At 41.2% G+C, this 27,325-nt stretch overlaps 1 protein-coding gene and 1 long non-coding RNA gene across 19 annotated transcripts in view; one reads left to right on the top strand and one right to left on the bottom strand.

Moving 5' to 3' along the window:
* The window catches only part of DENND2B (DENN domain containing 2B), a 304,550-nt gene that overhangs the window by 86,846 nt on the left and 190,379 nt on the right, over window positions 1-27,325 (top strand). The window lies entirely within an intron of this gene.
* Window positions 11,830-25,377, bottom strand: LOC122460497. The gene is made up of 3 exons (XR_006281825.1): window positions 25,303-25,377; window positions 21,662-21,663; window positions 11,830-11,900 (listed from the first exon to the last, which is right to left on the bottom strand). It is a non-coding gene; the product is annotated as an uncharacterized LOC122460497 (long non-coding RNA).

Below are 27,325 nucleotides of genomic sequence, written 5' to 3'. Positions count from 1 at the left end.
AGTGAAAAGATAACTCTGGGTTCTTTGACCCCCTCTTTCGTAGTCCAGTGAACCTTTGAAATGGATTCTTCTAAATGTTACCCCCCAAAATAAAGTTCATTCAAACTGTGAGGATGGAGACATGGAATCTGGTAGTGAAGGAACTTCTATGCTTGTTTCTGTCCTCATCCCTGGTGTTTGCTCTACTGCAAATTGATCTATTCCTGCCCCCCTCTGATGCAAATGAATGGTCAGTTGACATGTGATTGTCAATTGACTCTGATGACACCTGGCTAGAGGTGTCAGCTTCTCCTTTGTCTGGGAGAAACCTGTTTAACCACTCCCCAGACTTGTCTGGAAAACACCTTTTAGTCCTACATTTCCTTCACATTTGTATGATCCCCTGGGCATTTACCATCCATACACAACACAAGAATATTAATGATCAGTGTGTGTTATTAGTTTTCGAATGATACCTTACATGACACACATCAGGTACAGTGTATGACATTAATGAATTGGGGTACACTGAACTGGTCAGGCCAACTGAAACTGTCTACCAGATATCATGAAGCCCCTTGCCCTCTGGCATTGCGATGCTTTTTAGGTTACGATGAGTTCCCAGTTAATGCTCCTTTAAAGCAGTCAGTGTTCAGTATTCTTGAAGGTGTAGAACTGTACTAACTACTGTAGTAACTGTTCAGAATTTGGAGTCATTTTCTCACTTAGATAAAATATCTTTTTAAAGGCCAAGAAGATGCATTCAGGTTTAGCTAGGGAACCATAACGTAGTTTTTAAAATAAAATCTTATTAAAATTTCAGTTCAACAAAGTTATATGTTTTCAGGTTATCGTGGACCATGTTTGTGTAGTTTCACCTCAGCAGGTGCACAGAGGTAAGGATGGCCTGGTATGGCTTGTACTAATGGCCATAAATGTTTGGCTGACTGTAAATGGGATGAACTTCTTTATGGACAGAGTTAACTTGTAACCTGTGCTATTATGGAAAACTTTTCAGATTTCTGTTTCTGGCAAAAGCAGACTAATGCCTCCCTAAATAGCAACAGATATACCTATTTAGACTGTTAATATGTCTGATCTTCTACATACATATGCTAGCAGAGTATGTCTCAGTTGTAAAGAAAGTTGGGGTAAGGTCTGAAGATATTCATCTCTGTTTCTTAATAGGTGAATAAATAGATCTCTCTCTAGATAGAAAGTGAGATAAATGGATAAAGAGATCCAATGGGTAGAGCCCTACCAAATTCCATTTTGGTCAATTTCAGGGTCATAGAATTTTAAAAATGGTAAATTTCATGATTTGAGCTATTAAAATCTGAAATTTCACAGTGTTGTAATTGTAGTGGTCCTGACCCAAGTTGTGTGTGTGTGGGGGAGGCCGCAAGGTTATTGTAGGGGAGGTTGCGGTACTGCAACCCTTAATTCTGCGCTGCTGCTGACGGTGGTGCTGCCTTCAGAGCTGAGCGGCTGGAGCGCGGCAGCTACTGGCTCGGAGTCCAGATCTGAAGGCAGAGCTGCTGCCAGCAGCAGCACAGAGGTAAGGATGGCCTGGTATGGTATTGCCACCCTTCTGTGCTGCTGCCTGCAGAGCTGGGCCCTCAGTCAGCAGCTGCCATGATCTGGCTGCCCAGCTCTGCAGGCAGCACAGATGTAAGGGTGGCAATATTGTGACGCCCCTAAAATAACCTCATGACCCCTCTGCAACTCCCTTTTTGGTCAGGACCCCCAGTTTGAGAAATGCTGGTCTTCACCCGTGAAATCTGTTCAGTATAGGGTAAAAGCACACAAAAGACCAGATTTCACGGGGGGGCGATCAGATTTCATGGTCCGTGACACATTTTTCATGGCTGTTAATTTGGTAGGGCCCTACCAATGGGTAGACTGTCTTCAGCTTTCTCTGGTCAATGCAATGACAGTGTTGACTAGTGGGAAGGAAATCTCATTCAGTTCTCTTCAATTATGGAATTGGCACAGGGACAACGGGCCTTGTAGGAAGAAGCCATGTAGAGTTGGGGAGAAATGAATAAGAATAATAGGGATGAAAGAAGAACCTAGAAAGAAAAGAAAAGAAGGTGTTTTTATTGAGTAATTAAACCTTATAAGTGAATGCTTCACAGATCCTATCTCAGGTGTCTTTTGGAATAATCTCTAGAAGAAGCAGTGTAGTTCTTTTGGCTGTAGCCATTATTAAATGGAATGAGGTGAAGGTCTTTCTAGGTGGTTATTTCTGTTACGATGATATTTAATTATAAATGTAAAAATATTTCTTATGTCAGCCACAGAGTATAGAAGTCCTCAGTGCTGAATTCAAATGTTGAAACTACACATTTTGACTTTTCCAAATCAAAATTTTTCTGAATTTCCATTTTTAGTGACAAATTTCAAAATTTCAGCTATATGTCAAAATCTGGGACAAAACCAAATGTTAAAATCTTGGAATTTCCAACAGGAAATTCTGAAGTTTGCTCACTGTTGAAGACGTGATGGAATCTAGACTAATTCACTGGGTACATTAGTAGAGGAAGCATAATGAATGAATAAAGGGCTCCTGTTAAGCAATGGAAGTGTTTTTGGTGGTTTTACTCATAGCAGAATATATATCTGTACTTATCAGGTGGCAAGCTTTTTTACTTGTGTGGGGTTTTTGTATTGATTATTTTACAAAAAACAAAAAAACATACTATAAGGATGATCCGCATTTGGTGAACCTGCAGTGGAGTTATAGTGATTTATGCTGGCTGAGGATCTGGCCCTACATTTCCATCTACCAAAGTACTATTGAAATAGAATGCCTAGAAGGCTTACTGTAGGGGATATTCCAGTCATGTTGTTGTGTTTGGGGAAAAAAACACACTGAGTTCTTTGGAAGATTTTAAGAATTAGAGAAGTGAGAAATGGATATATAAAAAAGGAATCTGCAACTGAATGTTAAGCCTGAGTTAATTATTCTAGATTTCACCCTATAACTGAAGGACCATGATGATAAGCTGTAGTCCTACTAATATTTGTGTTCTCACACAAATTGAAATCCCTCATGTACTAGTCAAAAAGCTAACTTTTTTTTAACGCCTCTCTTAGAGCTTGTCTACACTACCACGTGGGGTCGGTCTAAGATACGCAACTTCAGATACGTGAATAACATAGCTCAAGTCGACATACTTGGATCTATTTACCACAGTGTCTTCACTGCGGTAAGTTGACAGCTGATGCTCCCCCTTCAACTCCGCTTGCGTTTCTCGTTCTGGTGGAGTACCGGAGTCGACGGGAGAGCAATCAGCAGTCGATTTATCACATCTATACTAGATTAGATGCGATAAATCGACCTCTGCCAGATTGATCGCTGCCTGACGATCCAGCGGGTAGTGTAGTCAAGCCCTTAGAAGATTTAGTGTTGTCACCTCATACCCTCCTGTCATCTTGCTCTGCAGATTGTTGTGTGCTGGAAATGCTGTCAGCTCTGATGTATTGTGGGCACTGTTTGCTTGGCCTTGTCAGCATCAACAATGGAGCATTTTAAGATTCGTGATAGAAAAATGGCAAGACTGAAAAATAAATATTAAATCTCTGGGCTGAGATTTTCAAAGCCACATAAGGGATTGGATGCCCAGTTCCCATTAATTTTAATGCCAGCTGGGTAGCCAGATATCCTACATGGCTCTGAAAATCTAAGCCATAATTTTTTAATAATATCTGGCCTTCGTATTACCTCTCAGCCATGGAATGTAAAATGCATTAACCCTTTATATAACATAGGCAGGTTGTGTTTTACTGATATTACATATGGGGAAACAGAGGGTTAAGTGACTTGCCTACAGTCTCACAATGAGTCTGTGGCAAAGCCAGGAATACAGTTGAATCCTGACTCCCACTTCCATGCTCTGATCAATAGACCATGCTTCTTCCTTTCACAGTTTAAACTGCACTGGCTTGGAAGTATGTGTACTGGATTTTTTCTTTGATAATGGGATGCTACCTGGGTTTTATTTCTTTGTGTCTGCAGGCGGTCAGGTTCTTTTCTATTTTTCTGTTCATGGACAATCCCAGTTGAGAGGGGGATGCTAATCTTATTGGATTTGACAGACAAAAATATTAGGGTTACAGTTTTGAAACTGAAAAGTACCGTGCTTTAATAAACTGTGGTTCTCTAGTCCAACACAAGGATAAAATTCATTCCAGACGTTGTGTTCAAATGGAACAGATTATGAATGGAAGCATAGCCTTAGGATTGTATTTCAGCTTTAGTATGCAGTTTGGGATTGTGTTATTTCCAATGTATATAAGAATATATGTTTTATAAGCAATCACTCCCCTATTCCCTAAAATTGTTCAAATATAAAATCTATCACACTGCAGATAGTTTACAGATGTTTGATGGTACAGAAGGAAATTTGACTGCTACCGCAAGACACATGTTACCATTTTGTCTATATTTTAGATACTGAAAAGCTATGTATTTGACTACCGGGAGATGTTGACCAGTGCTTACAACAGGAGTGGGGTGGGAGTCGTATCTCCTGACTTCCATTCTCAATTCTGCCACTGTCTTGCTATATAACATTGGGCAAGTTATTTAAATATTATTTGCCTTAGATTAGTCATCTGTAAAATGGTGATAATTCTAATTGACTACCTCACAGGGGTGTTGTGTGGCTTCATTAATATTAGTTGGTAAAAGCACTATGCAATGTTTAGATGAAAGGTACCATGTGCAGTAAATGTAAAGTATTGTAATTTACATGCTCTGTTGAACTAAGGGGAATAACATCATATTTACCAAAGAAACAAACAAAAAATAAAATAAAATCTGTTTCAGCAGTATACATTTGGAAATGTGGGAGCCCTGTGCTGAAGTTTACAAGCTTTTCTAGCCACTACTTAGAGAAGCAACAGCTGAGAAATATATGCTTAAAAGTAAAGAAGGAGCCATAACCTGCTGTCAGTTAAACTTTTTGTGGTTTCACCCACTGCTGAAAACCCTTAGCTTTTAAATCTCTCAGATGGCTTGCACTATAACATTGACAAAGGAAAAGTATTAGATACAAAACTCCACATAAAATAGAAAAGCTTACGCAGAAAGGTTTTATATGTGATTTTACAGCTGTTAGCCACAAACTTTAAACCGCTTTTGACTTTCTCATGCCTTATTTGGGAAGATGCTGTGTTCCTGTAAGTTTTGCAGAACAATGATATATTATGTTCTAAGTTCATACTTATCTCTCTCTGTTCCTACCATTTTTCCAGAGGTCAGTTTTCAAACATACAACTACCTGATTTCTTTTCTTTTCTTAGATTAATGTGACTCTTTGTTTTTATTATTTCTATGGGGCTGTCTCAAACTTCAGAGTGAAAGCAGAGATGTTAGAGGCCATTATTTCAAAAGTAGAGGTCTGAATTGTGCATGACCAAATGTGGGATTTGTAGGTGCAATTTAGGCAGCTGATTTTGAAAAATTGGCCTGCGGTATGCTCATATATTGGGACGCATCTTTGACAGATGTAAATTGATGTAGCTCAGTCAAGCTCAATAGATCGATACCAATTTACATCAGCTGAGGATCTCGCCCATTGTTGTGTATGAAAGGGGACCATGGAGGAAACTTTAGATCGAGCTTGTGAAGGGATGTGGCTATGGCAGCTAAATTTTGCCCAGTTGAAGATATACTGATAACCTGACAAGAACTCAAAGGCAGCATTTAATTTGCATTAAATGGAGCACATTGTAACTGTCCTTGTCTTTAATACAGAAGTTTGACTTCTACAGCTTTCATTTCCCAATATGGGTCAAAGTGGATCATTGCATGCTGGTAGCTGCTGTTCAGTGAGCTGCACCTCTCCATTAAATATGAAAGGGCCTTGGGCTGAACTACAGAACTCTCTGGACTGCATTTGGCCCAAAGCCTCATGTTGGCTACTTCTGGATTTGTAGGACACAGTATGAGTTTGAAAAGCAGTCCTTTCACAAATCAAAGGGCTGATATTGTCTTTCTTAACTTCCTCATTGCTTGAATGCAGGTTTCTTTCTGCCACCCTCTTCCTTCTTCTGCATGGTGAGATTGACTAGATATATTCAGGTGTTCTCGTCATTTCAATGAATGTCTATGGAATATTGCTGCGGGGACACGTGCATGTCCTGGCAGCTGATATGGGAGTTAATTACCATACTTTCTGAGGCCGAAATAAAAATCTGTGGCTTTTAAGTGGGGAATGATCCTGCTGCATCTGCAGCACAATGCAAGACTTAATTGCTGTTTACAAGCTTTTTCTCAGCAATGATGGAGGGAGAAAAGTAGGCCAGCCACGGTTGGCTTGAAAGTAGACAACCACCGAAAATGACCTCATTCAGGGCAACAACAAAGACATAGGAGGGTGGGGAATGGAGTCCTTCCAGAACTCAAAGTGGAGCCATTATTAATTAATGTTGTATACAGTACCTAGAGATACTATACTGATGGGTACTTTGGAACAGCCGAGTCAGATAGATTACTAGATCAGTGGTGAAGCTTGTTTCAGACACCATGAAGAATCTTTCCAACAAAGGTGATGCTAATAGTCTAGCTCAGTTACTTGTGCTAATGAGGTAGACTTTCATCTTAGGGTACCTTGCTTTTGTGAGTCCACCTAGCATGAACCCCTCCCAGGGGCTTGATACAGGCATTGCTTGTTGAAATGCTATGGCCTATGTTATGTGGGAGGTTAGACTAAAAGTGTACCATGGCCTCTTCTGGCCTTAAAAGCTATGAATCTTGAACACACAAATTCCTGTAAATACCTGTGGTCTTTATGGGATCCCTTCTGCTATCCAGTGGATAACACTGATTTTTGTCTGTTACTTAGTGCAAAAGCATATAGAGTGGCTTTTTGTATTTTTATATATTGACTCTTGTCTCATAGGACATTGAACTATCCCCGATGAAATTCTACCAGACACATTACCAATCTACCATAGATGCAGAAAATGGGAAGATCTTTACCCCTGCAACCACAAATATAAACTGAAACTTAGTGCCAGTTTTTACTAGAAATCCTTATAGGGCATCTGGAGTTCGATACAGCAATATTTGTTAACATTCCACTTGCTTGGCTGGTTTACATAGAATAATAGTGAGATTTCAAGAGCAAATTCCATGCTAGTGATGGACAATATCCACTGTCCTGGAGGATTAAAATCAACATCAGTCCCAATCAGATCCCTTTTTCCTTACTCCTAATGACTATAGCTGGACTTTCTCTTGGGCAGCAGGCAACAGAATTTCTTTGAACTCCATATCAACAGTGTGGTTTATATAATTTCATGAGATCATTTTCTATCACATAATTACACTGATTTTTGTGTTAGATGCCTTTACATTTTACTTTTATCATATACATTTTGTGAAATTATTATCATTTAATATTTGTATTACAAATACACCTAGAGGCCACAGAAAGGAATTGTGGTTCATTGTACTAGTCACACATATAACAAAAAGTCCTTGCCACAAAGTGTTTCTAATCTGTCTCATGTCATTGCCATCTCTATTATCTGTGTCTGTTGTCATCTATGTTAGGCAGAGGCAATATGGTCTAGTGGACAGGGTGCTGGGTTGGGACTCATGACCCTGGGTTCTATTCCTGTCCTGTTGCTGACCTTCCATGTGAACTGGGGCAGGTCATTCCACCAAATAGTGTTTGTTTCCCCTTCTGCTTTTTGTATTGCTTTTCTATTTAGATTATAATTTTTGGGGGACAGAGATTTACTATGTGTGTGTACAGTGCCTTGCACAATGGGAGCTTGATCTCAGCTGAGTCCTGAAGCAACACTTTAATGCAAATAATAAATAATTATTTATATCATAGCAAAAGTTTTGCTTTCCTGTTCCTGTTAGTTAAAGTCCTCTTGAAGAATTTGGAGTTGGGGCAGATGGCTGGGTACTGTATTGATGGATTTTTATGCTTGTGCATAATCCTTCACACATAAAACATTTGTTTAGATTTCTTTTGATTGCTGCATTGATGTTGCGGTGTGTATTTGCATGATATTGAGAAAAGCAAACTAGTATACTAGATAACATTGAGGGATTGAATGGGTCTTATATTTCAAGTTAAAACTCAGGAATTCATAAAATCACATATGCTAATGATGGCTTTAACTTTCTCCATTGGAAGAAGTCATTCTACGTTACAGGTTGGTTCTCTTTTAATCACGCACGTGTGACTTTTCTGGTCCACAAATATTAATGCTGATATTCGATGACAGCATTATTTCATGATAGTTTGAAATGGTAAGCAATCTGGGAAGAGGGAATGAATGGTGCTAATTCATTAGCTGTTGCCATTATGTCATTTGCAAGAGGAGTGGCTTAGCATTGCATACAAAATAGTTAGCTATTCCTCTAAAAGGCTCCAAATCAATGGTCTGCATATTAGAAATGTAGGACTTGCAGCTCTTAATGCAAAATTAATTACATTTCAAGTAGTGATCTCAAATTACATGATTGATAATATTTATCCAAATTGGAAAATTTGTTCTCCCATCTCCCGGGATTAAACTTGCATAAAAGGTCTAGGCTCTCAGCTGGTGTAAATCAGTGTAGCTCCACTGAAGCCAGCTGAGAATCTAGCCAAGCTATGAGTAAACATATCAAGTTGCTGGGAAAAAAAGGAAAAATTCTTAAAATTGTTTTAAAAGATTTTGGGAATGCTGAGCACAAGAATTGCTACGTGTCACAACAAGACCAATGTTCCAACTGTGGCCAGTGGCAGATGCTTCAGAGAAAGGCATAAACTCCCCCGTAATGCACTTAGCTGTAAACTGGAGGGGGGAAATTTTCTTCTTGATGATGATTTTATGCCTTGAATTAAGGGTGAAGGTCAACATCAGAGCAAAATTAAAGAGAGGAAACCACACAGAGCTGTAGTGTTGCACAATCATTTCACAGTCTAACCAAACTGATTTGAATCAGAATTCACAAGTGTCAGGGGAGTAAGAGAAGCATTAGCATTTTGAAATAATACCAAATGAATGCAGCTTACATGAATGATGGCCACTAATGTAATGATATTTGGATAAGGTAGCTGAAAATAATATAATTAATCTTCTGTTTTTAAAAAAGAGAGAGCAATAAATAGGGTTACAGCATGTTCTTTCTGTGTTTGTATGGGGAACATATTGCACACAGAACTCATAAGGGTAAATTTCACTTTGCTTGTGGGGGTGAATGTAAGTGAGTGTAAATGTTTGGTAAGAATATGGATCTAGGCATCCGATTTTCTCCATGCAGTTCTCTATGATGAAGAATACTGGTACTAGGCTGAGTTTTCTTCTCTTGTTTTGTAATAGTAACAAAAGTGAGATACCACACATAACAGCTAAATTACACACATGCCAGTTGGTCTTCATAGGGCCCACTCCCCCTTTGGCTTTTTACATAAAAGCTGCACTAAATATCATGGTTCAGAAGTCTGCATTGCACTGTGTTTCTTGTGGAACTTGCTCTGTAACTACTAGCAGATGATGAGGCATTTCCTGAGGTATAGTGAATATGCACTTTTATCTTAGTGAGCAGCTGATTGTATGAATGCTTTAAAGTAGCTGTTTCTTGTAATGTTTACGCAATGTGTGCCCCAAGGAGATGTACAGTTTAGGCACAAACTGTCTCTCTTTTCCCTCTGGGATATTTATAAATCAATAATTCTAAAAAACCTAGGGCAAAATTCTGTGCCTGGATTCTCACTGTGGATTATCTGAGGGCAAGTAAGAACCCAGGATTTAACCAGTCCACAGCATGGAAGCCACAACAATATAACCAATCTACAGAGTGGATCAGAGAGCAGAAATTTGCCTGGATCTCTCAGGATGTGGTCACCAACCTGCAGCAAGCATCTAAGAGAAGGATTTTGCCCAGATTCTGCTCTGTTTTACCAGTATAAATCCAAGCTAATTCTACTGAGGTCAGCTGAATTACTCTGGATTTAGTCCAGTATGACCGAGGAAAAAAGTTTGTCCAATTATGTTTTAGTTTATGCTATTTCAGTGAGTACAAATTATGATACTGCTCAGTGGAATTTTGCAGAAAATGCTATTAATTGTTCTCACTTCATCTTTGCAGCATGCAAAAGGCTCACTTGCCTCTTTCAATTTCAGCTGGAGACTTTGGTCCGTTCCCACCTTTAGTTCGGACTCCTTTGGTAGAGCTCATAATGGTAAAAACATAAGGAAATCTATAGGAGGGCGTATTGAAAGCCAAGTATAAAAGCATGTGGAATGTTTTTGAAGTAACCTAGCTTTGAAAGTTTGTAATTCAGCTAAATTACAAGAATGAACAAATTTATGAACTAATCCTTAATATGCTCATTTTAAAACATGGAGCAGTGATTAAATCTATTTGTTACAGTTTCCCTTTTAAAGGTTTTCTAAATTCACATATTCAATCAGTTTTTTATTGCTGAAATGGTTTGTTTACATGGTTATTTGTCCAAACTATGAATCTTCAACTCAGTTGCTTTTTCCATCTTAACATATGAATGGGAAAGGTGGAAATCCACCAAAGGTACAGACAGTTTAAATGAATTTGAAAGCAAATCCCTTAGAAAAATACTAGATATTAAATTAAATTTATTTATAACAAATGCTGAGATTAATGAGAGTGTAACTTTATTGGTAGTTATCCAGAAAAAAGGATAGAAATATCTGGGACACCAGTTAATAATGAAGCCAGAGCATCTGCCATGGCAGTTGAGCCATTGGGCAGCTGGAGAAACACATAAAAGGGGCTGATTGAAATAAAGAGAAGGAAAACTTATGGGACTTACCCACACCGAGGACATGCATAGAGCAGCCTAGGATAGATAGTCATGGTGGAGCCTTTGTGCCCTAAGCAATGTCTGATGGTGACTGGGGGATTCACATTTCGTTTTGCTTGTTAGTGAATCATGGAACACTGTTTTTCTTATGCCATTCCCAGTACACCCAGCTATTTTGGCTGGGAAGCCCTGCTGTCTAAATATACTTTTTGTTTAATAAGATAAAATGATACAGTAGATTCTTCTGGAGTAGACTTGACTTGAAAGGCTCCGTTCATCTTTCTAGAGAGGAGAAGCGCGATTTTTGTTTGAATTCACAAAGAAAATGAACATTGTAAGTAGCTCAAAAAGCTGTGATTGACCCACATTCCAGGGGAATATTAAAGGGATTTAGATTAGAAGGAAAGTGTGATGCAACCAAGTCTAAAAATGCTGAAGAACTTCCAAAGAGAACTGCACAGAACCTAGGAGCTTATTTTAGAAGCAGTCTGTAGAAAACGGTTTTGTGCGTGTGCTTTGGAAGCGAGGCAGGCAGATCAGCCAGGATTATCTGTCTGCTGTGCCCATAGGAAGTAGATGTGCTGGAGTTTCTACAGCTATGTATATGGTTAATTCTGAAAGACCTTATCTCACTTCACTTACCCTCTCCCACCATGTTAGTGTGGGATCTTCTGCACCCAGCCCTGAGCAAGGACAAATGTTAGAATAGCTCTCATCATCCTGAGGCAGAGACTTGGGTTACTGGGCCAATCTGAGCAAAGCCTTTGGATTTTAACTTACTTCTTCATTCAGAGTCAACTTTTTAATTTTCATCCCCATTTCCTGGCTTCCTCTTATGCTTATAGAATTCACTGTTGCCATTAAGATCTGTTCTTCAAATGAGACTTTTCAAACTTATTTCCCAAATGTTGAATATTCTGAATCTATTGGGCAGAATTAACTACACAAGGCTCATGTTTTTGTTTGTATTTCCTTAATTTCTATCTGTTTTAGCCTGGCCTCCAATAAAGTAGTATCTGAGCACCTCACAATCTTCAGTGTAGTTATTCTTACAACACCCTGTGAGATAGGACAGTGCTATTATCTTCATTGTACTGATGGGGAACTGAGGCACAGAAACTAAGTGATTTGCCCCAGGTTACACAGGAAGTCTGTGGTGAAGAGGACTGAACTCTGATCTCCTAAATTCCAGGCTAGCACCTAATCACTGGACCATCCTTCCTCTAGTTTGCATCTTCCTTCTCCACTTTGAAAATTGTGAAGTTATGAAAAGTACATCATGATGTCGTCATCATCTGAAGGTCCATCCTGTGACCCCTGCTCATCATGAGATATAAGCCTAAGAGAATCTGTCTTCCTTGACCTTTAGGGAATATGCAAAAAATGGACAGAAAAGGAGATGTTTACCAAATACTTTTTATTGGGGAAAAATGTTTAATGTTGTCGTATTAATTTTTATTTTCAATGAAAATAATACTATTAGCCTTAACAAAAACACACAATAGACTCCCTAATTTCAAATCAGTTAAATGCACTATTAATAGTAACACCAGATCTATAAATATCATGTCTAGCAAAAAATGCCCCCTATACTGGGATAAAAATACAAAGCACCATAAATTTACAATACCTGACAGGTGTCCTCTATTTCTTTTTGCTGCTGGTGTGGTTTTATAACCTATGGTTAGTTTGTCCTGAAGTCCAGATGGCCAAACTCTCATTGTTTTCAAGTGGAAGCTGGGTTGGGCCCTTTCATCCTTACTACTCCAGACAAAACTACATTGATTTTAGGAAAAAGGGAACTTCATGATTCAGACCAATGATATTAGCAATATGTTCCATGATAAAGTTCATAGAAAATAATGTACAGTCCCATTACTGGGAAATAGTTTATTTAGGCATCATGCATCTAGAAACTTTACAGCTATGAGCCATAATTTGCTGATGTGGTAGGGGAAGCTGAAATCACAGGGTGGAGAAGTGTAATGAAATGTTTGCACAGTTAGGCCTGAGCTGATTGAGCTTTTGAGGTGATAAGTTTGTTTGGCTTTAAGTGATTTTCTAAATCAAAATCTAATCCAGGAGACCTGAAATCAACATTTCACTTGGAATGAAAGTGACTGCAGTAGGATGTGTTTATAGATAGGGCCCAATCAAATTCATGGTCAATGGATTTTAAAAGTAAAAAATGTCATGATTTCAGCTATTACAATACTGTGAAATTTCAGATTTAAAGTGTAGGGGTCCTGACCCAAAAGGGAATTGTGGGGGAGGGTGGGTTGCAAGGTTATTGTGGGGGTGGGACCCTCAGTATTGCCACCCTTACTTCTGTGCTGGTGGCAGCACTGCCTTCAAAGCTGGTTGGCCAGAGAGCAGCAGCTCTGAACAGCAGCAACAGCACAGAAGTAAGGATGCCATGGTGTGGTATTGCCACCCTTACTTCTGTGCTACTGCCTTCAGAGTTGGGCCCTCGGCCAGCAGCCGCCACTCTTTGGCCACCCAGCTCTGAAGGCAGCAGCACAGAACTAAGGGTGGCATGGTACGAATTGCCATCCTTACTTCCACGCTGCTGCTGGCAGGGCGCTGCCTTCAGAGCTGGGTGGCTGGCCAGCAGTCGCTGCTCTCCAGCCACCCAGTTCTGAAGACAGTGCAGAAGTAAGGGTGGCAATACTGTGACCCCCCTACAATAACTTTGCAGCCCCCCCCCCCGCAATCCCCTTTTGGGACAGGGTCCCCAGTTTGAGAAATGCTGGTCCTCTTCCCCCCCCCCCCCCCCGAAATCTGTATAGTATAGGATAAAAGTACACAAAAGACCAGATTCATGGGGGAGACTAGAATTCACTGTCCGTGACGCGTTTTTCACAGCTGTGAATTTGGTAGGGCCCTAGTTTTTTTTTTTCTAATTTGCCCCTCTCTTTCTGCTTAGACATGCAAGTTTCCTACGAGCCTGAATGGCATGGCTACAGTAATAGTGGATATGGAGTTCTTCCACAGATAGGTCACTGATTTAAATCCTTATCAGTAGGATCTCTGATTTTGTTGTCTAATAGCACACTGAATAATGGGGCTTGGCTGAAGCAATGTATATTTCAAAGGAAAGATTTAGCTGTCAAATTAGTTTCTCCTTCCATGAGAAAAAGAAATGCCTCTGTTAAAGCATGATGTGGTGCCTTGGGCTGGTGTGAAGTCAAAGCCTCCTTGTTGACAATATTTTTGGGGTGAGGGTAGGTGGGTTATAATTTATTTAAAGATGTTGGCTCAGTGTTTTCTGTATATTGTAGTAGGACACACCTTTCTAAAGTGTGGGTCTCTGAAAAGAGATTGTAATGTAGTAAATTACATTGTGGGATTGCCTATTGATTCTCATAGCAAATGCACTCATTTCATGACTCCAAAAAGAATTAATCTAACTGCCTGAACACTCCACCCATTTGAGCAGGTGAATTATGCTGCAGGAAAATGTTTAAACACATTAGGCTTTTTTTGGAAGACGCCTATCCAAGTATTTACTTGCATTCACTCTGATTAGCTTATGTGCTCATATACTGAATGAATTACTGCTTAGACCATGAAGTGTTTCCTCTATACACACTGTGTTTATGGGGGGTAATCTTTTCAAAAGTGCTCAAGTGACTTAGATGCTTAAGACTTGTTGAAAGTCAATGGGAGTTAAGCTCTTAAGTGCCTAAAGACATTTCTGAAAACAGTACTAAGGCTTCTAAATGACTTAGGTGCTTTAAAAAAAATTTACCCAGTATGTCTATGTATAGTAATATTATTTATCATTATTCATAACTGGTATTTAGGGCTTGACTGTGATTCTCCGTAATTGGCCACCCAAGACAGTAAAGGAGCATTTGCAAGATTTAACCGGATTATGAGTCTGAGTACTGGGGGCTGGGGAGGAGCAGTGACTGTGTACCAGGGCAAGTGTTTGTGTAGGGGGGAGTAAGTAGAGCCATGGCTCCATTCTCCATTTCACACATCTCCCCCATACTCCAGGTAGTGAATCTGGCAAGGGCAGGGGAGTATGCGGTGTCTGGTAACGATGCAACACAGGACGTTTCCTCCCCACTACACTTAACAGGAGCTCTGGAGGAATTGTGACTTTCAGGGGGTGTGTCTTTTCCTTTTCAGAACTGCTGTGGGGTTTGCACAGCTACACGCCATCTTCGCATGGGGCTGAGAGTAAACTCTCAATCTAGCTGTCAAACAGCAGCACTGTGCTCAGTGATTCACAAAACATGGAACCAGCCCATCTCTGCCCTGAAGAGCTTCTAGTCTAACACATGGAAAGGACTTATTTATTAGTTAAAGTTTGTACAGTACTTTGAAAATATAAAGTGTTTGATATCATGAGTGTTAAATCTTATTAACCCTAAGAATAAGTTTGCAAAGTGCAATGGTCTTATTTCAAAAGCGTGTTATCATAGCTAGTGGCCCAAAGAACACTCTATCAATGGCACTGTTCTGGCCTGCTCCATTATTGATAGGATTTGTTCCTCCTTGCAGCTGTTTTTTAAAGGCTGAAAGGCTCTGTTTCAGTTTATAAATGAGTATTTCTCCAAAGTTCATATCTGTTATCACTGTTCAGGTCCAAACAGTCATCTCCACATGGAAAATAAAGCTTTAAAAAAAACCCTATACATGGAACCAATTGGAATGATCTTTTGAGCAGTGAGTCCAAAATGTCAGCCACATTTGAGCTGCTATTTGAAAAGTTTTGTAAGCTGTGTTTCCTGTGGAAATACATAGCTTGGTGTTGACAGTGGGAACGGAGCAGAGAGAGATTTGGGATATTGTTACATAACAAAAGGTATTTCATTATTCTTTATGTCTTGGCTCTGATTTTTTCAGTAGAACTGGAAATGGCTGGAACTTGCTACTATTAAAGAGGACACCTGAAATTCTGGTGCTGTTGGTATCAGAAAGATATTTTACTTTTTTATTTTTTAAGAGAATTTCTGTCACTTCCCTGAGTATCAGACTATATTGACTTCTTAATAGGAAAACCCTTCAAATTATTAAGAAAACATAGCTGTCTGGAGCAGCAGAGATAATGTCCTGAAAGTGTGTGCAGTAAAACTTAAGCCTCAGATTTTTCTGAAATGATCCAGATTTATATCCACCCAGTTGTTTTCTTTAGTGTTTTACTCCATATACAGTCACTCTGGTGATTCAGCTGAGCACCTCGCAATGTTTTTCATATCCTGTAGTTTTCTTCCCAAGATCAACAAAAGGATCTTTTGCATGATGCTTGCATGAAACTGGATACAGATAATCCTTGATTGATCTGTATGGATGTCCTTCCTATGCTGAGTGCTTCCTTCACGCTAAACAGCAAAGATTTACCCAAGGAGCACTGAGTAGGGAGAGTTAAGATTGTCATAGATATTAAACACAAAAGACAGACATATTTCCAAAATAAAATTATGAGTAGTCTATAGGAGATATGACAGAGTCAGACCAGACAACTGTAAGAGAGCAGACAATGGACTCTAAGTGAGGTGAAGGGTGAGCCAGGAAAATCAGGGGACCATCCTACCCCTGGGAATCTGGGGACTACCTAGATACCCTCATTCCCTCTGGGATTCAGAGACCTGTTCTAGAGCAGCACACATAAAGGACCTCCAAGGGGAATTTGAAAGTAGCACGGGATATAGAACACACTGGAACTGTCATGAGGACACAGCCCATTCAGAGGTCACCCTAACCACAAACAGGACAAGACTCCCTGCAACCTCAAGGCCCAAGGGCTGGGGGAGCCTTGATGTGGCCCTAGCAGAAGAGATGGGACTCTGGCCACTGCAACAGGGATTTTATTTCTTCTTCCTCTCTTGGGAGCAGCGAGGGCAGAGCGGAAGGCAGGTATATCAGCCTTAGAACAGTGAAAGCCCCTTTTCCCATGAGCTGAAAAGGGATTACTTCAGGTCAACTAGGAACACCTGAGTCCAATTAAGGACTGCCCCCTATGATCTTTAAAAATCCCTTTTCTGGTGAGATGGGGGGAGAAGATATTGCAGACAAGCAGCAGCAGGCTAGTGGCCCCAGGGAGAAAAGGCTTTTCCTGGTGGAAAGCTGCCCTCCTCCCTAGAGGGGAAGCAACCATGCTAAGGGACTGTTTGGGGAAGGACTGACACCCAGAGGCCAGCATAACAAGGCAATTCCCCAGAGAAGGGACAGGGAAGAGGTATCCCTGTCCTGTGTTAGGAACTTGTTTCTTTTTGTTTGGTTGAAAAGTACTCCTGGGACCTACCCTGAGGTCCACCTTGCAAATATTGAAGAATAAAAACCTGAGTTAGGAATAAAATCTCCCCAGAGTGGGACTGATTTATTCCAGGTCCCCACTGCCAGAGGCAGAAACATTGAGCCTGGCAAAGCGAAGGAGGTGCCTTGCCAGAGAGACTGTGGATCGTAGTCTCTTGATGATTTATGCTCATAATTCCAATTACTATTAAAGAACATTATCAGCATGAGTGCCCCTCAATCGACAGTTGATTAACTCACCACAAGAGTATTACATTTTAAATATATCATTTCATTGATTAGTAAATTTGGTAACATAGAAGATCTTTGTTTAGTACTAGAAGAACTGAAGGAATGACAAAAGATGAAACAGGTCAAAATTGATGTAGTTTTGAATGTCCTAAACAAGGCAAAACTAAAACACAATATTTTGTCTGTATAGCACATGGCACAATGCGACTCTGACCTGGTAGAAGCTTCTATGTGCACTGTACTGCTTCCAGTAATAATAAGTAATTGCAAGCCAAGCTGTCACAGAAAGGTGGGTTGAGTTTTGAGTGAACTTGTGCCAGTTTATGGTATTGATGGGAAATCTTGTGGAACTCAGTATGTCAGACCTGATACAAGACAAAACGGGGTGGCATCAGTTCAGTTTTGCTTTCAGTTTTTGGATTTGTTAATTTATCAAACCAAGAAAAAAAGGTTTGAATAAAACTGAAACTGCAAAGTTTTGGCATGCTATAAATCTCATAATATAATTATGTACCTTTTTGTGGCTTGTATTTATAATATGACATGAACAATTTTATTACAAAAGCATTATGTACACTATAGAGAGCACTCTAGCAAATTCACTTGTTTATAGATTCCACAGTGATCATCAAATCTTACATCCAGTGTAACACAGGCCATAGAACCTCCCCAAAATAATTCCTAGAACATATCACATAGAAAAACAGCCAAATCTTGATTTTAAAATGGTCAGTGATGGAGAATCCACCACAACCCTTGTTATGTAGTTCCAATGGTTAATTACTCTCATGATTATTTTTTTACACCTTATGTCCAAGTCTGGAATTTGGCTAGCTTAATCTTCCAGCCATTGGATCATTTTATACCTTTATTTGCTAGCTTGAAGAACTTATTATTGAATATTTGTTCCCCATGTAGATATGTATACATTGCAATCAAATCACCCTTTAACCTTCTCTTTGTTGAGCTAAATAGATTGAGCTCTTTGAGTCTCTTACTCTAAGGCAATGGTTCCCAAACTTGTTCTGCCACTTGTACAGGGAAAGCCCCTGGCGGGCCGGGTCGGTTTGTTTACCTGCCGTGTCCGCGGGTTTGGCCGATCGCGGCTCCCAGTGGCCATGGTTCACTGCTCCAGGCCAATGGGAGCTGCTGGAAGTGGCGCTTCCAGCAGCTCCACTGCCTGGAGCAGTGAACCGCGGCCACTGGGAGCCGCGATCGGCCGAACCCACGGACGCAGCAGGTAAACCGGCCCGGCCCGCCAGGGGCTTTCCCTGCACAGGTGGCAGAACAAGTTTGGGAACCACTGCTCTAAGGTATGTTGCATCCGATGAAGTGAGCAGTAGCTCACGAAAGCTTATGCTCTAATAAATTTGTTAGTCTCTAAGGTGCCACAAGTACTCCTTTTCTTTTTAAGGTATGTTTTCTAATTGTTTAATTGTTTTCGTGGCTCTTTTGGAACCCTCTCCAATTTATCAACATCCTTTTTGAATTGTGGGCTCCAGAATTGGACACACTGTTCCAGAAGGGGGTCACACCAGTGTCAAATATAGATCTAAAATAATTTCTGTAACTCTTTCTAGAGACTCCCATTTATGCATCCCAGGATCACATCAGCTCTTTTGGCTACAGTGTCATATTGGCAACTCATGTTCAGCTGATTATCCACCATGACCCTTAAGTGTTTATCAGTCACTGCTTCCCAAGATAGAATCCCCACTGTGTAAGCATGGTCTATATTCTTTGTTTCTAGATGTATACATTTACATTTAGCCATATTAAAATGCATATTGTTTGCTTGGACCCAGTTTATCAAGCAATCCAGACCACTCTGACTCAGTGACCTGCCCTCTTCCCTATTTACCATTGCCCCAATTTTTTTGTCCTCTGCAAACTTTATCAGTGATGATTTTCTGTTTTCTTCCAGGTCATTGATAAAAATGTTAAATAGTATAAGGCCAAGAACTGGTCCCTGCCAGACCCTGCTGGCTTGATGATGTTTACAATTACATTTTGAGACCTAGCCAATTTTAATCCATTTAATGTGCACCTTGTTAATTTTATATCATTCTAGTATTTTAATCAAAATGTCAAGTCAAACACCTTACAGAAGTCTAACTATATTACATCAATATTATTACCTTTATCTCTTGTTGAAGGACATTTTCTGTATGAGGTTTATTAATAAATAATTAGTACTTTAGATAGGGTGTGTGTACACACACACACACCTGTACATCTATGTATATACATAAACACTGTATGTCATTCATCTGTGTGCAAATTCCTCCCCCTCCTCCCGCTGACACATTTCAGCCTATGGTACTGTAGTATGCAATTGAATTGAAGAGAAGGACTGTTAAAGAGACAGACGAAGAAAGAAGACTATGCGGGTGTGATATCATCTGTGATATCAACTCACCACTCTGCAGTGAGCCATGTTGTTCATAGAGCAGATGGAGAGGAGAAGAGAATATTTGTGTACTGTTTTGAGATTTGGGTTTTTACGGCTTGATACTATATATCTGATACCTCAGGGTCTGATTGTTGTTTGGGGCAGGGACAGTCTTTCTCATAAATATTTGTACATTTCATAGCCCTGGCACAATGGGGCCTCTTGGGTTCTACTATAATGCAAATAAATAAAAAATGAATATTTTGATATTTATTTCCCATCAGTGACTTCCATGTCAGTCTTGCTCAGTTTACAAATCAGAACAAGGCTGGGGTAGCCACCACCTGCTCCAGTACAATCCAATTTAATAAAATCAGGTCCTTATATTTATGTTTCATACACCAATCCCATTAAGGAAGTCTGGACTGTTGATGATGTGTGAAGGAGCAGAATAGAATCCAGTTTTGCTCTATAGCTATATGATCTCTATAGCACTGAGAGTAATAAAGTCTTGTTTTGTCAGCTAACGTGTAGATGAGACTCATAAGACATATTAGCAGTAGATATATGCACTGCTAAAGATGTGGTTTAAACAGAGCTGCTTTCTGACCATAACCATGCTTTAAGAGAGCCAATAAAGATTATTTGTAGGGAACAGAACCAAATTAGATCTCCTCAGCATTAAACCTAAATCTGTAAGAAGGCAGAGAGAAGCATTAATGATGCTTTCACTGGGAGGAATATGTGAAGCTAGCATTTGAAAGTCTGCTAGAGTGGGGATGTCCCACGAGATGGGGAAAGTTTGAGTCCAAATGTGTTGCTGGCTTGCTAACGTTTGGACTGGGAGTGCATACATGTTAGATGATAGTTTTTCACCCCAGTCTTGACTCGAGTAAGGTATTTCCATATGGCTGTTATACTAAATTTACCCCAGTGCTTATGGAATGTTCTTTACTTGGCAACAATCCACGCTTTCCTTTTAAGGGAAAAGGGACTGAAATTTTATCTGATCTGAGTGTTAATCTGACGTCCCTCAGGCTTACCCCATGGCCTTTCCTATGTTGCAAAAGCAGCACTGGATATGCTTTTTCAATGAGATCATTCTAAAATCAAATTCCTATTAAATTATATTTTACTCATGGCTTCGAATTGGATTAAACTAGGAACACTAGCTCTAAAATTTAGGGCTAGTGTATTGGAGACTGGTGTTCCAAGTGCTGCAGAAAAAAAGATTCTAACGTTTATATAAACACCTAAAAATGATGTTCGGGTTACATGTTCTAGAATTGTTAAATAGTAATGATATTCAGCATTACAACCAATCTGAAAACAATACAAGGGACCAGACATTCTGCAGGGCTATTTCCTGATAGCATTAATTGATTAGACAGGAAGTTATCCAGTATTCTTGATGATGCTTTTGAGGATTGCGTACCCTATTGCCTCCATTGGCAATGGAGCTGGTGTAGCTATGCTGTGTGCGAGGAGAGGCAGGATCTTGAGGAGGTTGTACATCCTCATACATGAAGTTAAGCTCTGTGAGGGTACTCAGTATGGCTGAGATAGGGGTACTCAGTATGGGAGGTAGGGGTTGGTCTGGCCTAGGGCAACGCTGGGAGCAAGGCAGGAATATCTAATACTATGTGGGTCTGGATCCTCGTCCTCTCACCTGCCCAGGAAGCAGGAGGGTGTTAATTCCCCAGACACTACTCCAGTGCAGTGAGTCTGCTCCTGTTCAGCAGACTAGAAAGCAGGAAGCTCCCGTTAGCCAAATTCCCCAGTATCAGCAAAGATATTCAGGCTTAGTTCTGGAGACAGGATTTGTCTCTTAATCTCTGAAATTTGTAGCACAGAATCATAAGCCCTTTGGAGCAGGAACTTGCATCCGATGAAGTGAGCTGTAGTTCACGAAAGCTTATGCTCAAATAAATTTGTTAGTCGCTAAGGTGCCACAAGTACTCCTTTTCTTTTTGCGAATACAGACTAACACGGCTACTACTCTGAAACTTGTCTTCTTAGATGTCTCTAATGTGCTATATGCACCAGTGGCACTACAGAAATCACGCATTAAGAATAATAAGGATGGAACAGATCTAGCAAATCATCTAGCCCATCTCCTAGTCAGTGCAGGACAAAAGGATTTTTTGAAATTATTTGTATTTGTTGTTTATCTGACGTTTGGAACCCAATAGGTATGATGATCAAATGAGTATGTCTCTCGGCAGGGGTTCAGCTCTCTTGCTCTGATGAGAACTGTGGTTGTTACAGAAAGTTGTACTTTGGAAGAATCCCTCCACTGGCAGCAGTTGCAATTCATAGTGGTTAGGTTATAACAAACTGGCTCGGGTGTACGTGTGTTGAGTGGGCTTGTATTGCCTGGAATGTCAGAACTGCACAAGTGTTTGTGTCTGGCTCACCCTCTGGTGGCTGGAGGCTTGAAAAGGTATTTATAATCCTTTAGACTGTTGGTAGCTTGCGGAGATTTTCCTTTTGTTCAAGTGGCAAAGATCGGTGCTTTGGGAGCTGAAGGTCCTGAGTTCGGTTGGTCAGTTATCGGTGATCTACCATATGACAGTCAGGGCTGTATGGATTGTTACAAAGTGATACTTGACCATGCATGCCCCTTGAAATCTATCAGCTGGTGTGTGGTAAGGAGACAGGGAAGTTTGTTAAAACCATAGTTATAATTCCAGCAGGTGTTATCAGTGACTATGGCACTATTTCTTTAGCAACAGACTCAGTGCCCCAATATTTTAGCTTGTTAAAATCTCCCAGGAGAAGGGTTAAATAGGAAAATCAGCAATTTCTTCTCTAATGAATCTTACTGGTATTTTTAAAACTACATTTGCAAAGGGCGACTCTTGAAATTCCTGACATTTTTTCTAATGGCTTTTCAGTGTTGATTCACACTTTCCCTTTTTGTTCTAGTATAGATGAGTGAAATTCCAGCAAGGCTGACTTAGTGAAAACTGAATTAGTGTTGATGTTTGAAGAGAAATGTAATTTGATCTTCTGTCTCCAGTGGTTGAATCAGGAGCAAAAATAATTGTTCTAAGAGCCTGGTAATGTTGCCAGAAGAGAGTGGCACTTTTGCCAGATAGTTACCACAGAAGTGCTAGACGTTCTTTGTGTGTGTGTGTTAGAGAGAGAGAGAGAGAGAGAGAGAGAGAGAGAATGTAACTAAATGCTTTCTGTCTCATTGATGCTTGCCGAGACTGGTTGAATCCTGCTACAGCTACTAAATTACATAAAACTCAAGTGAACGCTGCTGAATCTCATTCTTATCCCTCCACATTGCTAAATGAGTGGCATTAGTCAATCCACCAGAGTAAGCTGGGAGACGCCGGTGTAAAGCTAATTGAAAGGGGACAGAAGGGTCTGTCATACAGCAATAGAAGCCAGCTTGTTCCCTGTGGAATTGTTAGTGCACTGAAAGAGAAGATGTTGTCTGCCAACTACTAAAGCCAGCTGTACTGGTTAATGATTCCTTCTCTTAACTGAAATCATTGTGCAGTATTATAGCTCTGCCCTGTGGGAGCTGCTGGTGCAATAAATCTTGATTTTTTCCATATTAGAAAACCATGTTCTTTGGTAATTTAAAAATGACATTTTTTTCTTTTGCTGTTGCTATAGCTCCTAAAATTCTTAACAAAGGGGCTACGAGGAGCTTGCTACATTTAGCTGACATTATTATGACTCTTGCGTCGTTGCCAACTTTTACTTTTTTCTTTCCAGAGACAATTCTCCAAACAAACGGGAGCAATCTGGGAACTGCTAGACTCCTCTAGCCATGGAAGGGCTGTGCATGCATTCTGGGGAACTTCAGCCTTCTTCAGTATGAATTAGGGTCTCAAAAGATTTGGAGTTTGGATGAGCAGCTGTCTGGAGTCTGCATACCTATCCACATTTATGGAGTTCCGCCCTCCCCCCCCCCCCCCCACCTGTGACTCCAAAAATCCTCCTCATAAAAAGAAAAGGAGTACTTGTGGCATCTTAGAGACTAACAAATTTATTTATATTTTGCCTTTTCTTTTTGCGGATACAGACTAACATGGCTGCTACTCTGAAACCTCCTCATAAAGGCTCTCCCTATCTAGAGGGTCTTGGGAGGGAGGCACCCTCTGCTGTATTCAGGGGAGTATGGCAGGTCCGTTCCTCTTAAGGTATCTTCAAGATTTTGACACAAAGATTCTCCCCTGAGGGTTATAAGGCTTTTCCTGTAGGATATAAACAACACAGGGCAACTCCCCTTTCTCCTGAGGAGAGATGGGCTTTCCTCTCTTCTGCTGAGGGACAAATGGGGCTACCCCCAAATGGAACTCATTTTCTCTCCTTTCCTGGAAATTCTTCACTTTCCTCATTTTTCTTCCTACTGAAATTATTCACGTCTCTTCCCGGTATTTCCCCCATTTGTGTCCCATCCCTGTGTTCCCCCTACAGCCCAACTCCACTTCTACCATCAGTCTGTCTGCCTCTCTGATCCAGTCCTTCCATCTTTCTATCTCCTGCCCTCCTCACCTCCTCCCAGTCTTTGTCCTATTTGTCTGTCCCTCCTTCTCCCCAATTCTTCCTGACATCTCTCTGCCTCCCTCCTGCAGCATGGCAATGAGGGGAGCTGATTCGCTCGCTGTGTTTGCCAAGGCTGGCACCCCTGTTGCTATCCAGCCTCTCTTTTCAGTTTGTTCCACTGTCTGAAAACTGAGGTGGGGCTGAGCTGGGCAAGGAAGGGAGGAGAGGCCGTCATGGGCCTCCTGGTCCTGATCCCCAACATCCCCTAATGGCAGGAAGCCAGTTTAATTTAAAAAAAAAAGTTATTTGTGTTTTTTGTAGAGCTCAGCCAGCTGCGCAGGATGTTAGCAGGGACCGCAGGGTCAGCTGCACCAAAGCTGCACAGCTGGTAGGTCCTCTGTGCTCTTGCCACTCATCTGGATTGTTAGCCAGTTTGAAATATTGTTCTCTCACAAGAGCAGCTCTGAGATGGGGTCAGTTATTTACATTATCATCATTTTAGTGTTTTTGCCAACTGTGGCAATATGCTTGTCACGGCACAAGACTCGCAGAGCCGACAGACCCTACCGAAGGATCTTATAATCTAAGCCATTGGTTTTCAACCTGTGGTCCACAGACCCCTGAGGATCCGCAGACTATGTCTGCGATTTCCAAAGGGGTTCGCACCTCCGTTCAAAATTTTTTAGGGGTCTGCAAATGAAAAAAGGTTGAAAACCACTGGCCTAAGCAAGCTAGACGTGTGGGTTAGGCCCAAGGGAGTGCTGAAGAGGGAATGGGTAGCATGCTTGTTTTATTATTAATTATGGATTTATTCATTCTTTGTTCTTATGAGGTCAACAAAGAAATCTATCCAGGTTCTCATACAGCCCCCGTCCTAACTAAGTCCCTCACATACACTAATGGATTTATCCTCACAATGCCATACTGAGATGAGGGAGCATTATTCACTCCATTTTACAAAGGCACAGAAAAATTAAGACAAAGATTTTCAAAGATAGGTGGCTGAAGTTAGGCTTGACTTCAAGAGCAACCGCTGGGTGCACAGCACTTTTGAAAAACAGGCCACCTGCTCAGATGGGCTAGGGAGCATAACGTCTGGCACTAAATTTTGAAAATCTAGACCTAAGTGACTTACCCAAGGTCAACACAGAAAGTATGTGGCAGAGCTAGACCTGAATCCAGATCTCCTAAGTCATACTCCTTAACCGCTAAAGCATCCTTCCCCTCAGAGGGGGAGTGATTAGAAGAGTGGGAAAGCATTGCATGCATAGGAGTGGTGCACAGGGAAGAATGCACAGAGGCAATTGTGGGTGAGGGGGAGCAAATGGGGTGTTGAGCTTGTCATCTGATTATTAATTATTTGCTGAGTGCAGAGTGTGCTCAGGGTTGTGTAAGACAAAGGGAAACAAGGGCCAACGAAGAGCATGACGGTGAACTAAGTTCTTAACAGTCTGAAATGTGGGAGTTGGTATCACTGGAGATAAAAACGTGATTTGTGTCTTTTCTAGCTCTGTATATATGAAGTGAAGCTGCCGAGGGATCTCAAGCCATCGGGCATTGGCTTACGTTCCCCCTTTGTTGTCATAGACATAGGCCAAAGGGCATCCCAGAACTCCATGGAAAACACTCTGGCTCTTGAGCCACTCTGACTAGCCAGGCTTGTTACATAAGGTTTTCGTTTCCCCATCATTCCTGAGTGTCACTTTCCTCCTTCCTTGACTTTCCTCGTAACTGTACAGTTGGATGATCCACGCTTCCTCTGAAGCGGAGGGAACAGAGTCCCCCTGTGGATTGGCCGACATAGGGCTGCTGCATGGTGATATGGGCTTTGTGTTTATCCTCGTGATTGAAAGCATTGCCAGAAAGCTCTTGCCACTGGTGTGGATTGAGAGGATCCTGAGCTGCTGCTTCAAGGAAGTGTGAGTGTGGATCCCACTGTTGGTGCACTTGTGCCCCAGGCACACGAGGGCAGGATTTTGTTGACTAGCATGTTGGCCTGGGCTGTGTGTGTGCCCTGTGCCATTTCATGCTCCCATATGAGGGCATAAAGGGCTGAGCAGTTGCAGCCCTCTCTCAGTTCCCTTTTCCTGCCTGTGGCACTAAGACAGTCTTGCCAAGTGTCTAATCTGCTGTTTTTCTCTGACTTTCAAACTCATCATCTTCATTGATTTTGTGAAGAAAACATGTCTTCACTCTCCTGATCTTCAATAATTTCTTAATTTGGAGGATCCTTAACGCCCTCCCACCCCCCCACCCACCCACCCCCACACACACACACACACACACACAGAGAAGGAAGAAGCCCCCCAGTACTGCGAGGCGAGGCACCTCGTGCCAACCATCATGGTGGATTCTAAACCTGACCTGCAATGCATGTATTCCCTTGGACAATGGGCATAGATGACACCATTCTTGTCTTGGGGGATACTCATCCCTGATATGTGTTTTTGGTGCATAAGTCCTCCTTCTCCTTGAGGATTTCCAAGTCGAAGGATGTGCAGCCAAAACTTCACCCTAAAGAGAAGAGAGGAGACATCACTCCTCTAAGGACAGGGTGTTCAAGACCTCAGCTAAGGGAGTGAGGCTAGATAAGCCATCACCGGCAACAACAAAGACACCAGAGCCAGCTACTGTGCCATTTACAAGATTTCCTCATGGAATTATCAAGATCCCCTCCAGAGAAATCATCAGTATTGAGATCGAGACATTACCTCATGCCACTGCTGTTCACTGAGCATTGCTGGATTATACCTTCTCCCAGCGTTGAACAAGGATGTCTCTCCTCTACCTTCTGAGAGTGACCCAAGAGCCACTACCAGAGAACCCGCTTGCAAGGCTCCACTGCAAAAGAGACATGAGTGGCTGATAAGTTACAACTGGGCCAGAACCCATATACCATGCACCCTAACCATATTGGCCTTACTGGGGACTGTCATCACAGCTATCCTGCAGACACCCCTTCAGTAAGTCCAGTAAAAAAAGGAGATGGATATCTCTGGCTTTGGCTCCCCAGTGAGATCTCTGCTCAGACTACCACCTCCAGAGTCCAATGGCGGCACCCAAGAGATGGGAGCTATGGAAGATTCAACCAAAAGAATCATCCTTGTCACCTGATGAGGTAGTCACACCAGCTCCTACCTCAGTG

This window comes from Dermochelys coriacea, chromosome 6 (assembly GCF_009764565.3).
Source record: "Dermochelys coriacea isolate rDerCor1 chromosome 6, rDerCor1.pri.v4, whole genome shotgun sequence".
NCBI classification, from domain to species: Eukaryota; Metazoa; Chordata; order Testudines; family Dermochelyidae; genus Dermochelys; species Dermochelys coriacea.
This window is presented reverse-complemented; position numbering and strand designations above follow the sequence as displayed.